The sequence below is a fragment of the Calidris pugnax genome, unplaced genomic scaffold, assembly GCF_001431845.1.
Source record: "Calidris pugnax isolate Ruff unplaced genomic scaffold, ASM143184v1 scaffold42, whole genome shotgun sequence".
Taxonomy (NCBI): Eukaryota; Metazoa; Chordata; class Aves; order Charadriiformes; family Scolopacidae; genus Calidris; species Calidris pugnax.
The window spans coordinates 9,828,622-9,841,103 of record NW_015090920.1 but is presented as its reverse complement, the minus strand read 5'-3'; the positions used below and the strand labels follow the sequence as shown (position 1 = coordinate 9,841,103).

The following is a 12,482-nucleotide window of genomic DNA, read 5'->3' as shown; positions in this document are numbered from 1 at the left end:
GGTATCTAAGCATCAGCATCATAGTGAGTGAAAAGCTTAGTGTATATAAAAAATTTGTATTTGTCTACTTATCTTATGCAAATTCTAACTTTAACATTAAGCCTTGGATTTTAAAATAAGTAACATGCAAACACATCGTGCACGGTCAATTAAACCAAACTCCACTATTTCATGTAATTGCAGAAACTGTGAAGACCAGAAGTAAGCTTCATTTCAGCCAGTTTCAAACAAGTATCTTAGATCTTTTCTCCAAAGATTTTGACCCTACATATGACCATTTCAACTTAAAAACCAAACCCATACGACACACTAGAATAGTAAAATTAAATTTTACTACATTCCTTCATTAATAACATGCATCCATATAATTAAAATACTTACAGTTGTAAAATCTGAGGCACATATTATGTCTGGTCTAGCACACGGAAGTCCGTGGTAGAGGGTTCAAGGCATATTTCCCACTGGCTAACCTCGGGCACTTAATTTAAGTGTTTGTGTGGACAAGTAGGCTCCATACAACCTACCAAGCCAGTGAAGAGAGACAAACCCAGACCACATAGGTCTGAAGTCACCTCCCCGCATAATAAAATGATGGCAGAATCATATGTGGGGGAAGGACAGAAGGAATGCCTCTTTGTTTAGGAGGGAGTCAATAAAACAGAAGGGGGAGAGGACACACAAGGGATCCTGGATTCCCACGTGCTTAGGGTCATGAATTTAGCTGAACACTCCGATAATCCCATCCGAATGACACGGGGTGAAAAGGGAGAAGGCCAGAGATAATGTCTCCTGCAGTCTTCTCCTGCTACGGGCTCAGGATACGGATAAAAGTACGAGCTCATAGGTCACACAGGGCAGAGACATCCCAAACTCAGATGATGCTTATGCATGGCTCTTCCCTGTGCTCTGTTAAAAGCTTGATGATTGGAAGGAGAGGAACCACATGAGCACTGATTAACCTCAAAATGCACAAGTCTGCACAGTTCTGCTCTGAGAAAGTTTATTTATGGGTGACCCCTACCTAGGAAGACCTGCTACCCGCTCATACTGTTGCAACAGACTGCAGCCACTCCAGTTTTAAAAGTAATCATGCTGTTCTTAATGTAAACCACACACCAACACTGTAATTAATACTATCTGGCATTTATTAGCAGTTTGAGATACAAGACAGTCTATGGCCTTAGAACGGGTGGCCTCTTAAGGCAGGCCTCTTCAGAAAAAACTGAGGTAAAACAACAGAGAAATACAATGAGACTTCGCTTGCAGCTTTGTAATCTGCTATTTTCACAATTAGATCCACAGGTGAAATACACAGAGCAGTAAGATAAACATCCAAGGACTAAATTCAGACCATCCTTGAATACTAAGCATCTTTTAAAATACACAATTAAAATGAAACAGTTTCATAAGTATCACAATTTATCTTCCCACATAAATGAGAACAAAATTAGTTTTAAATATCTCAGAAGCAAATTTTTTCCTCCTTCAGAATCAAATGGGGCTGAGTACTTTTTGAACAAAGGGATTGACAACGAACACCTGCAAGCATCTGTAGCCACATGCGTTTCTCATTTACATCTTTATTTTTCTCCTTCTTCCTCAAAGTAATTAAAATCTTCGTTTTGCTGGAAGGCCCAGGGGGAATCATTGAAGGGATGCTCTGAGAGACGACAAGGTCCTGAGGTGAACCATCTTCCTCCAGGTCCTCGGTCAGCATCGTCTCCACCGTATTACTGGTGGTGCAGGGCTCCTGATAAACCTCTCTTGGTGTTGCCCCAGCAAGCACTGGTGGCACATGGAAATGCCATTTCCATTGCCCAGTGGACTGAACCTGGGTTTGTGCCTCTGCCCAAGGGCTGACTCACTCGACTGACTGCCACCCTGACTGACCTAGCCTCATTTCACATGTAAGAGTCAAGCTGTACTTTAGGTAAGGGCAGCTAAATTTGGGACATGATAACTTTATCTCTGCACGTCGACTCAATTAATCTGTTCCTGGACTGTCAGCAATAATAATTCTCCAAGAATTGCCGATTAAGTCATACACTTGAAATTGTTTTCTAAAACCTCCTATTGTCATCCGAGAACTTTGACAGTGACTCTGTCATTACAGCTCATTACCCTTCAGCACCATCACATCCAAAATAAGGATTATGTTCTTGCTTGTTCCTTCACAGGACTATAAATGTAGTGGAGGGATTACCACCTCATATTCTACTTCTTATTTGCTAGAACTTTCCTTACCTAATTTTCCCTCTGGGACCTTTGCAAACATATGTTTCCTTATTCTTTTATGGTATTTTCTGCAATTCTTCCTCAACCCCACTATTACTACTGAAACTATTCACTGCCTTTCCCTTTCCATCTTAAATTCCATCTCCGCCCCAAATTGTTTAAGGGCTTTCATTTCTGGTTTATATCAGATAGGCTAAAGCTCTAGTTTTCTGTTTTGCTTAATCCTAATTAAACTTCTAGCCCACATACAAATGATGCCTATTACCTCCATGGCAGATTTTGCTTTTGACTGATCTAGAAATACTCATTTTCATATATATTTTGTACTAAAGGAAGTTGTCTTTAAAGATGAGCAATTTTGCTCTTCAAACACTTAATCAGTGAATGCCATGCCAAGATGTAATCTGCTTTCATACAGCCCTCCCTGCATCCATCCAGGATGAGGCATTTGGTACTACCTATGAACCAGAAGACTATTTAAGACCATTTAACCACGATAGGACATAAATATTCAGATTACAAAATAGATAAGTGAATTGAGAAAATTTAGAAGATTAAATACAAATAAAAAAAAGGGGGGCAGAAATTAATCCTGATGTAAAGCCAGCTAATTAAACTCTATTCTTGCTATATAGCCACCATTAGCCAACCCCTGCAGATTCCAGATGTTTATTACAGGATATGCCTGGACAAATCTTCTTTCATAAAAGCTCTTTGACACAAAGACATTAAACTTTAAGTACCTTAACACAAAAGCAGACCTTTTAAACAGGATTTACTCGAACTTTCTATATACAAAAACAGCTGGAAATGGAATAGAATAACAATGAAGTAAAACAATACTTACAGACAACCAGTTAGTAAATCTCCACCTTCTCCTTTAGGCACAAAAGCGAACTCCATACACATCAGCACGACATACACAATAGTCTTATTAAGCTTACCATTTTCTAGAAGATTAAGGGCCTGATCAAAAGAACACTGAATTCGCTGGAAATCTGGCTATTTGCTTGAACAACTCTGGATCGGGTCCATACTGACTTCGTAAGAATAACTGCTCATAACAACTCAGCTTAAAGCCGTAAGAAAACAACTCTGGTTATAACCTCCATAAAAATACAATAAAAAGGAACACATGCTTTCTTTCTATTTACTTTGCTTTCCATAATTTTTAGAATGGAAACTTCCAGCATTTTGCTCCACAGTATAATCCAATTCATTTGGTCTGAGGAAGTGAAAGGAAAATACAACAAGGCATAGAAGTTTGATTCCCTATTCTGAGATGTATCATTATTCACAGTGAAAATAACTACCATTTTACCCCTCAGTTAGGTACTGAACCGAAAAATATTTGCCAAAAATTGGGGGGAGAGCAGGACATACTTTTTCTTTCTAGAAAATGCTCTCTGCATTGCTGTTTCCAAGTGTCCTGGTTCTGCATTTCTTCCATGTCCCAGCTACCTACAGGCTTTTCATCACAATTTCACAGATTCATTAAATGCAAGATCAAACTTCTGTAACTAACAGTTTTACTTGCACTTGTATGTGTGTTTGTATGTGCATGTATAGATCTGTAGAGCAAGGCCAAAAAAGTGAATATAGCATCAAATGATAAAAACAAGGAACATGATTCTAAAACATTGTAAGTAAAACTTACTCTGGTTGGATAGCAACCATTCCTCATTTCAGGCAGGTCTTCTACTGTTGGCAGTGCCAGAGAAAATATATTTCTATCGCTCCTGTAAGAGAAAAAAAGAAAAAAAAAACCACCAAAACCCCAAAACAAGATCAAAGAACAGTTGTACACTGGCTGACAGACACATACAGATTTGTAGGACAAATGAAGCCGTGTCTACAAACAGGATCTCATCTTACCCTAAGTTAAAAAAATCTTAGGGTAAGATGTGTCAAAAATCTGTGTCAAAAACTCCAGTGATTTAAGTGGAACTAGAACAAATGCCAAATTTATGATGCTCTTACAGCCAGAAAGGTTAAACCATTTTGTAAATTTTTTTCTACCACTCTCACAGACCAAAAGCTATTATTGCCTAGTGCCACATTTGGCAACCAGATGGTACTGAGGAAACCTCTATTCTAATTTTACAGGTATTTTAATAAATTGATGCTAGACTTTTTAGATCGCTAATATATGGTTAGCATCTTCTATACAGGAGTAGCTAGATCACATACATGCTATCTGAACACCCAGCAATAACAAACTGGATCAGGTTCAAGTTAATCAGACAATCACAATCCTGGTAAATTAGATAAAATTAAGCAATATGGAACATCTGCCGAGTCCTTCCAAGTCAAGACAGATGTCACCTATGATCCAGCATACGGGGGACAAACAGTAAACCTTTTGACTACAAAATTAACTTACCTATGTATTCCAAAGACATTTGCATAAGCCAAATGTGTTTATATAGGCTGTATTTTGGCCATGGCCACAGCACTTTTGATGCAGCACCGGAAGCGCTAACACCGCATTTTTCATACTGCTAAACCATGCCAAGTTCCTACAAAAAGTTCCCCAACTTCTGCTGTTAGGATGCCCAAAGCAGACATTTCTACTTCTGTCTCATTTCATTAGGCAGGCTCACAGAAAACCCTTCTTGGGTTAGACTCAAACACAGTAATAAAGTCCAATTCCTGTACAGGACCTTCTTACGCATGGACCTAATTCAGTTTTTTCACAGGGAAGAAACAACATTATGCCCTTTATACATATATATAAAGACTGAGGCATGGAAAAGTAAAGCAGTTCTTCCAAATCACCATCACTAGCAAAGCAGGAGCACTATCTTGTCTTCTAACTTTGGTGCTACTTCAAATGGTAATTTTTGCCATTCCCTGAAAGCACATAAACCCTGGAGACTTTTTTATTACAGAAACCACCTCCAGAAATTTTCAGAACCAAATTATTACCCAGAAAGCTCATGTTGTCAGGAAAAAAATACATTTAGACACATATATTTTTTTCTAGCCCAATTTTTTCGTGATTTCTCAGATTAGAATACCAATCAGATATTATCCTCCCTCTTCCCACAGAGACCACAACGCAAGGTGGTTACTTATTACCTATTGAAAATTCTAAGAAGGGCCATTAAAATTTACAGTTTTACATATACAGTTCTGTAGATAAAGGACTTCTGATGATGCTATAATTTTCTGAATTCTGGTCAAGGATATTCAGTTAGTATTCCTCAATACTGCTCAGTAAGCCTATAGTTACATTGCAAAATCAATGATACAACTATTATTTGGCTTTCCCATCTTTACTTGCAAAGAGAACTGCATTTCTGAAGTTCTTTATTGGCACTTTTTAGTAATACTGTAAAGGGTATTTCTTCCTTCCTAATTGTGCTTTTGTTCTTTCCTGTGCTGAGCAAAATATGGCAAAGGGTCAAAAGTATAGATTCTTTCTTTCCAGCAAATTGAACATTAAAAGCTAGTTTCCTGGTCACCTCCAGATTCTTAGAAACTACAGAGTGGTGAAAACTGGGGTACAGAGGTGCATCCCAGATCCCTACTGTCCAGCATTACAGCAGCACGGGAGAGTGGCAAGCAACTTTCTAACACGTTCTTCCAGAAGAGGCTTTCCTAATTAATGCTAATAGTAGACCACAACCAGTAATAGCAGTAAATTGTGCCAAAATATTCCCGCTTTGCTATTAATGCTGCCTTTTACAGGAAGCAGCAATCCCCCTTCAATGAGTTTCCCCCAATTACAGGGAAATGGGTGAGAATCACTGAAAGGCAGCAAATTCTTGAACGCTCTTCAAAGCTAAGAAAATCCAAGCCTTCCTACAAGATTTCTATCAACTTCCCACTCTACCCTAAATCACATTCACATGACTCATTCTTCCATCTTACACTTCCCACAACCTGAGTCCTTCCTGCCTTGCCTTCTTTTTCCCTCCTTTTCCAGCAAATCGCTTCGCTTTCATGCTTAGCTCATGTAGAGTTACCCCAGCACCTGTGTTATGTTTTTTCTCCGATAAATCAGTTACTTCTCTAAGTCAGCCCTCTGCCTTCTGGAGGCAGACACCCCTCTCGTGACCGCACAGATTACTCCGCAGCAGCACACCGCCTGGCTGCTTTTATTTGCAATAAGCAGCAGAGCTCCTCTTTTTGCTTGGGTGCTACATTGCTTTGTTGCCATCCAGCTGCTGCCTCCCACAGCTGCAGGATTTGCTGGACCATCCTTCGGGAGAGGCAGCTGCTGCAGCTCGCAGCGCTCTGAGCACGCCGGAGTGCGGAGAGGATGCTGCTGGGGAAAGGATGCTCTCCCTCCCTGCAGCAGCAGGGACCCGCGCTGGTACTCAGCATCCGGGAGAAGCAGCCACCGAGGCTGTCCAGCTGCTGTCACCACGGTGGGGTGACCCCGCCGGTCATGGGGGTACCATTCGTGAGTGGTGGAGTCGGTCAGCCTCTCCCAAGAGCTTGGAAATGCATTGGATTAAAAGACGTCGCCTCTTGCTAGAGGCAGGATCAGTTTTGTATTGACCGTAGCTGAACTCGATTGCAGCTGCATTCCCCTCTCCCTCCCACACGCACCCCTTGCAGGACTCTCATTTCTTTCCAAGCTCAACACCAAGGTTCATGTAATTACATATAAGCATATGTATATGGCTGTATATGCATGCGTTACTTCAAAAAAAAGATTTGCATAGTAGAGCCTGCAAAATGAGAAAACACCAGTGTTAAAAGAAACAGGTGTGATTCAGCAGCTCGTTGTGGGCTTGTTGGGAGACAGTCCCATGGGGCTGCAGATTTCTTTACTGCGTGTGGTGCCCACCCTCCACTTCCTATAGCATTGTGATCACCTCCGGAGCTCTGCCCAAGTGCTCGGCAAGCGCTCATCCATTCGTGTCAAAATACATTCAGCAATACTGGCATAGACCTTCTTAAAACAGAGGGACTGAGGCACGCGTTACATACGTTAACACACGATAGCATATGGTATTCAACGTATTTGACTGCAAAATCTGTATTCTCCTTCCTCACGCATTGCATACTCTGACAGAAACCAGCTCTGATTTGACATCAGCAGCACTGCTTGCTGTGCACACTGAGCAAGCCACAAAAGCTTTCATGGAAAAGGTAGTGTCCCAGAATAAAAATCTGGGACCGTTTGAGTACCTTGTTCCAGTGAACAAACCTCGGGGCTGATGGGCTGTGGAAAGGGATCTCGTAGTACTGGATCCCCATGACTTACAGGCTCATTAGAAGCACCGACATGAGTAACTTTCAAATCAAACATTTCTTAAGTCTCGATTGTGCAACTTGCATACTTTGTTAATAATTTTCCCGAGGTTTTGCTGAGCGAGGAGTATCACCCCTGTCCCCCGTAGCTGCGAGATCCTGCTGAGGAGAGCAACCTTGGAGCTGCGTGAGGCAGTGGCCGCGGGGCCGGCGGGGCCCCCGGGGACCCCCAGTTTAGCACTGACTGCTGGGGAGAGAGACAATCTTTTGGTTTGATTTCTTAATTGAAAAACTGTAATTGTAGCAACACCCGGCCACAACTTGCATAATGAATAGAGTGTGGACCATTGAGATCTATAGCAGGGACTATTCCTACTTCACCTAATTAAGTAAGAGCTAGCAGTTGTGAGCTTTCTGTATGCATATGTAAAGCCTGCTGATAAAAGGGGAAGGGGAACTCTTAACAGCTTTTTTTGTTCTTGTTGTTAGGCTGCGGGAATTTAGGAAGCTGCTGAAAAGTCTGGTAGGGTATTAGCTTTGTGGATATAGTCTGATTGCTTTTGCTTTTAAGTCTAAATGCTTTTTAAATTTTTCTCTCTTATCATTTGTTTTGCTGCACTTAAACTTTCGTAGTCATTTCTCTGTACTTTAGTACTTCTGACCTCCTTTTTCTGCTATTCTGTGTTGTTCCATATGTATGCCTTTCTTCTTCTACTTTCTCCTGCTTCCCTACCACCAGTGGGAGTTACTAAGTGTATGGATGATAAGTGTACCCAAGCTCTGAATCCATATCCAGCTCTATAGAGGAGCCTGCAGAACCCTGAAAATAATTATTCTGAGAAAAACGGTGTTCATCCTCCACGGCAATTGCGTGGAACGTATGAACTTGCACAGTTTCTGTCATCCAGTCCAGCCACTAAGCAGGAGTTGTGAGAGGAGATGTCTAGCGCAGATTTTTCAAGGCCCAACTTATAAATTTTTGAGAGTGTGTAAGCTGAGGCTTTTCAAGGACTTGTCGCTTTGGTGTATCTTCCTGAGAATGGCAAAAAGCACTCTTGAGACCTCCATCTGCTAAAGTCACTCTTTCAAAATGTGGAGGTGGTAAAATTTCTGAATTGAATGTTGCGGTATCTTTTAGCACAGACAAAATAATGTGTTTTCCTTGATTATTACCTCATACATGACTAAACTGCTTACCAACTGGAGCTTCCTTGGTGCTCAAATTGAGGTGAGTAACACTATGGAAAAGCTGACAGTAGGCAGATGCAATTTGAGGAGAAAAAGCAAGCACCTGAGTATAGAGTCTTACCATGTGAAGACTCAAATAGAAAATTTGAAAAAGTCTTAATTATTCGTAGTGAAAGTAGCCCCGCCTAGAATAGTCATAAAAAATACAAATATACACTCTCTTCCCAAGCGACTCCATAATTATAACATTGTTTTTCCCATCTTTCTACTTTCCCTTCCTAGTCACTGTTATTGGTGTCTGCTGTCTAGTTGGTGTGATGACTCAGGTGATAGAATTACGCTGGAGATGATGTATGGATGGAACACTGAGGCCCAAGAATGCGAATTCTTCTGGGCAAACAACCCAGGGTGGGTTTTTTTTAATTTATTCTGCCAAGGACTACACATGCAGTATTAGAAGAATAAAAGTTTTATATTTTTAACTACTGCTTTCAAGCTGAACGTCAGAACAATCTATGCTTTAGTTCAAGGCTTGAACTCGCTGTTGAAAAGAAAATCAACAGAACAATTTTCTTTATCATGAGCCATCTACCTATGGCTTTGAGTGCATAATAAGAAGCTTAACAGTCTCAAGCAACTGGAGTTTGCCACGGCAGTTTTGTCCTCATTTGTTCTAGTAACATTCAGGCTTAACAGCATTTGTTAAATTCAGATACAGGTCAGCTGTATTTTGATGAAGTTCAAAAAAATGGGTGCAGCTGATTGAGCCATACCATAAAAAAAAAAAAAAAAGACAATTATACAGAAAATAGTGGCTTGATGATGCCTGTCTTGATAAATGTGATAATATTTTGCTTCTCAGCTGATGCAATACCAGGTTCCTACCCATAGACTAAACTATCTTTCTGAAAATTCTAGTTAGACAGTAAGTAATTTGACTTAGTGAAAAGTATTCTGTCAAGAAATATCTTCTGTGAGGTAAAACAGGCACAGATGTCCTCTCTTGCCTGCAAGTAAATAGATAATTTAAAGGGAATATGTATTTTTGACTGATCACCTTGTGTAAAGTCATTTTTGTTGGTTTATAGTGTATCTGCAGCACTACGGTAAGTGCTAAGTTCAAGATTGTCAGATTTGCCACTAATTGATTAAAAATAATGGGACGTGAGGCAAGCTTATAGGAATTAGGCTCAATGTATGTTGGTTAGTGTAAAGCCACACATAGAGAAATGGGTGTTCTGAAGTGACCAGGATCTTGGCTCGTCCGATCTAGACACTGTAAAAAGGCTTGATTGCTAGAAAATGTAGAGAGCTTAACTTTAGAAAAAAAAAAAAAATAGTTTTCTTATATTTGCTTCAATGCAGACTTGAATCAGGTAAAAGCACAAGTCATTAAAACAGGCTGGGATTATTTTTTTTTTCCACAATAAATATTGTGATAGGCTCTGGAAGCTGGATATAGTGGGATAATAGCAACAGACTGCACCAATCTTACACGGAACAGCCTCTTGCTGCTTGAGTGGTCTCCCTGAAATCTGTAGGAGTGTCTGGGGGCAAAGCAAAGGAGGCAGAAGCTGGCCCTAAGCAATCCCTACAGCGTGCAGCCGCTGTAATTCCGTTCTGGACCGTGGTGCACCCACTGCAATTCTTATTCAGGAAGACTCCCAGCACCTTCTGGAGAGGCTCCATCATGTTTGATCACTAGTGCAGTACAGAGCATGTAATGAAGTAACACTTCATCTTCATTTATTAAAACAGCTGTCTAAGGTCATAAATACGACGAGTTGTTTTTATCACCAGGAGTCCTCCCATAAACACGAGGATGATGATTAACATCATATCTCCAGTTCTGCTTACATTTGCAACCTCACGGCAGATGCTTGGCTCCAGCGTTGTTTAAAAGCCATCAGAAAATGTCTTGATCACTGGTGACCTCTGCAAGAACTTTGGTGGCTGCGACATCGATCTGACCCAAGGAGTGCTCCTCAGGCAAACATGAAGGCAGGCTTTTTTTTATTGATTAGCCAAATGGTCTAGCCTTCCTGTTTTGTCTCCTCATTGGCAATTAAGAGAGAAATCCATTGAGGGAGTGGTGGCAGTGAACCTTTCCCTCTGACACAAATAACCTTAATCAGGCCTCTTAGTTAATTTCTGAAATTGTTCTGTATCGACCTCTGTTTGAAGCAGGATTTTCATCCTATGGCCCTATCAGTAAAACATACACATCTCCCTGTGAGCAAAGCGGGCTTTCTCTACTGGTGACATCTTTTACTTCTTATTTACAACCCTAATCACATCATTGATTCCAGTAATCTTTCCTGCACTAAGAGCCGTTATTAATTCTCTTGAACGAGAACCTGGGTGGGTTTTGTTGTTTTGGGTGTTGTTTTTTTCTTAACCTAGATAATTAAATTAAGTAATGATAATCCAGGAGATGGGGGGAGAAGTCCAATTCTCAATGTATTTTTAACAGCCAGACAGTAAAGAGGCCGCAGTGTTCCTCAGCCGAAAACTAAGACCAGTACCTGAAATAGAAGCAGAAGACCATTTTGGTGACTCAACTAAACAATGGGGATTAGTTTTCTACACCTAAAGCTATGATTGTCCAGGTTAGGAAAGTGATTGTTTAATCCAAAACACAATATTTGGGCATTTCCTTACTTGTGTGGCTCCTTTTGTGTCTGAACAATGGAAATACTACCCCTGGGTAATGAAAAATGAAGCATTTCCTCACCCCTTCCCCAATAATCACAGATTGACCCACCCACCCTCCAAATGAATGCATGAATCCTTTGCTTCCATTGTCCCCCTCTCTGTTTTATACTGTGTCACAAAGGGCCAGGACTTCTTCATCCTTCCTAATGTCGAGTGGTGTTTTAGCCCAGAAACCACTGAAATATTTGGGAATATTCATAGCTTATGTCACCATGACTTCACCGCTTGCTCTGTGATGAAGGGCAAAAGGGACTTAGTGGCAGGAGAGGGGAAGCCCTGGCCTTGGGGCACTAATGCAGGCTGAGCCTGGGGTGAAGCCCACCCCATCTGGCAGCTCTTCCCTGCCTTACACACATGCATTCAGGTTTTCATGTTGATTCACCCTCCCAGTGTGTATGAATTAAACACAAAGTTTTTTATCTTTAAGATAATCCATGATATTGGGTAAATGGAGAGATGCTGGGGAAGTTCTGGCTGAGCAGGAGTATTATTTATCCTACGTTCTCCTTGCTGGAAAATGCCCCTTTGTACGTGGGGTGCCAAAGAGGCATGTGAGGATTTTGGCAGGGAGGAAAGGTTTGACTTACCCAGGTGCTATCCCCGTCAGCAGGGCAGATTTACAAATCTAATGTCATCTATTTACATTTCTAAATGGCAGCGTGGAGCGAAATGCAGCGATAGGAAAAGATTAGTCTTCATTCAGCGACGTTAACTGCCAAATTAAATGATGACAGATGGAAAAACTAAACGCGGCGGTGTCAGGGGTCCGATGATAGCCCTGCGCTCCAGCCAGAGGTAAATACATAAACCTCAGCTGCTGCTTCCAGAAGAGCCGCGTCCAGTTTAAAGGCAGCCCTCGGACTTTTTATCTAATCGATACCCCCTATCGAAGAGAGCGGCGCGCGGCATTAGAACTAAACCAGTGTTATTAGAAAATGATATACTGCACATTAGGATGTATAATTCATGTCGCCTTCATTTGCTCAGACGGTCGCGAAAAATCCATAAATCATTTTCTCGTTCATGTATCGCCTAAGTGCGATTTGTCATTTCGAATTAGAGGGATGGCTCTGATCATCGGCGCTTTTAATTCATATCCCCCCCCTCTCCTTCCCCCCCGTCCCCCCCGCCCTTTC

The 12,482-nt window shown here is 41.2% G+C and overlaps 1 long non-coding RNA gene across 1 annotated transcript; it reads right to left on the bottom strand.

Moving 5' to 3' along the window:
- Window positions 1-10,355: 10,355 nt before the first annotated feature.
- On the bottom strand, window positions 10,356-12,157 carry LOC106892588. The gene is made up of 2 exons (XR_001412887.1): window positions 11,934-12,157; window positions 10,356-11,156 (listed from the first exon to the last, which is right to left on the bottom strand). It is a non-coding gene; the product is annotated as an uncharacterized LOC106892588 (long non-coding RNA).
- Between the last annotated feature and the right edge of the window lie 325 nt (window positions 12,158-12,482).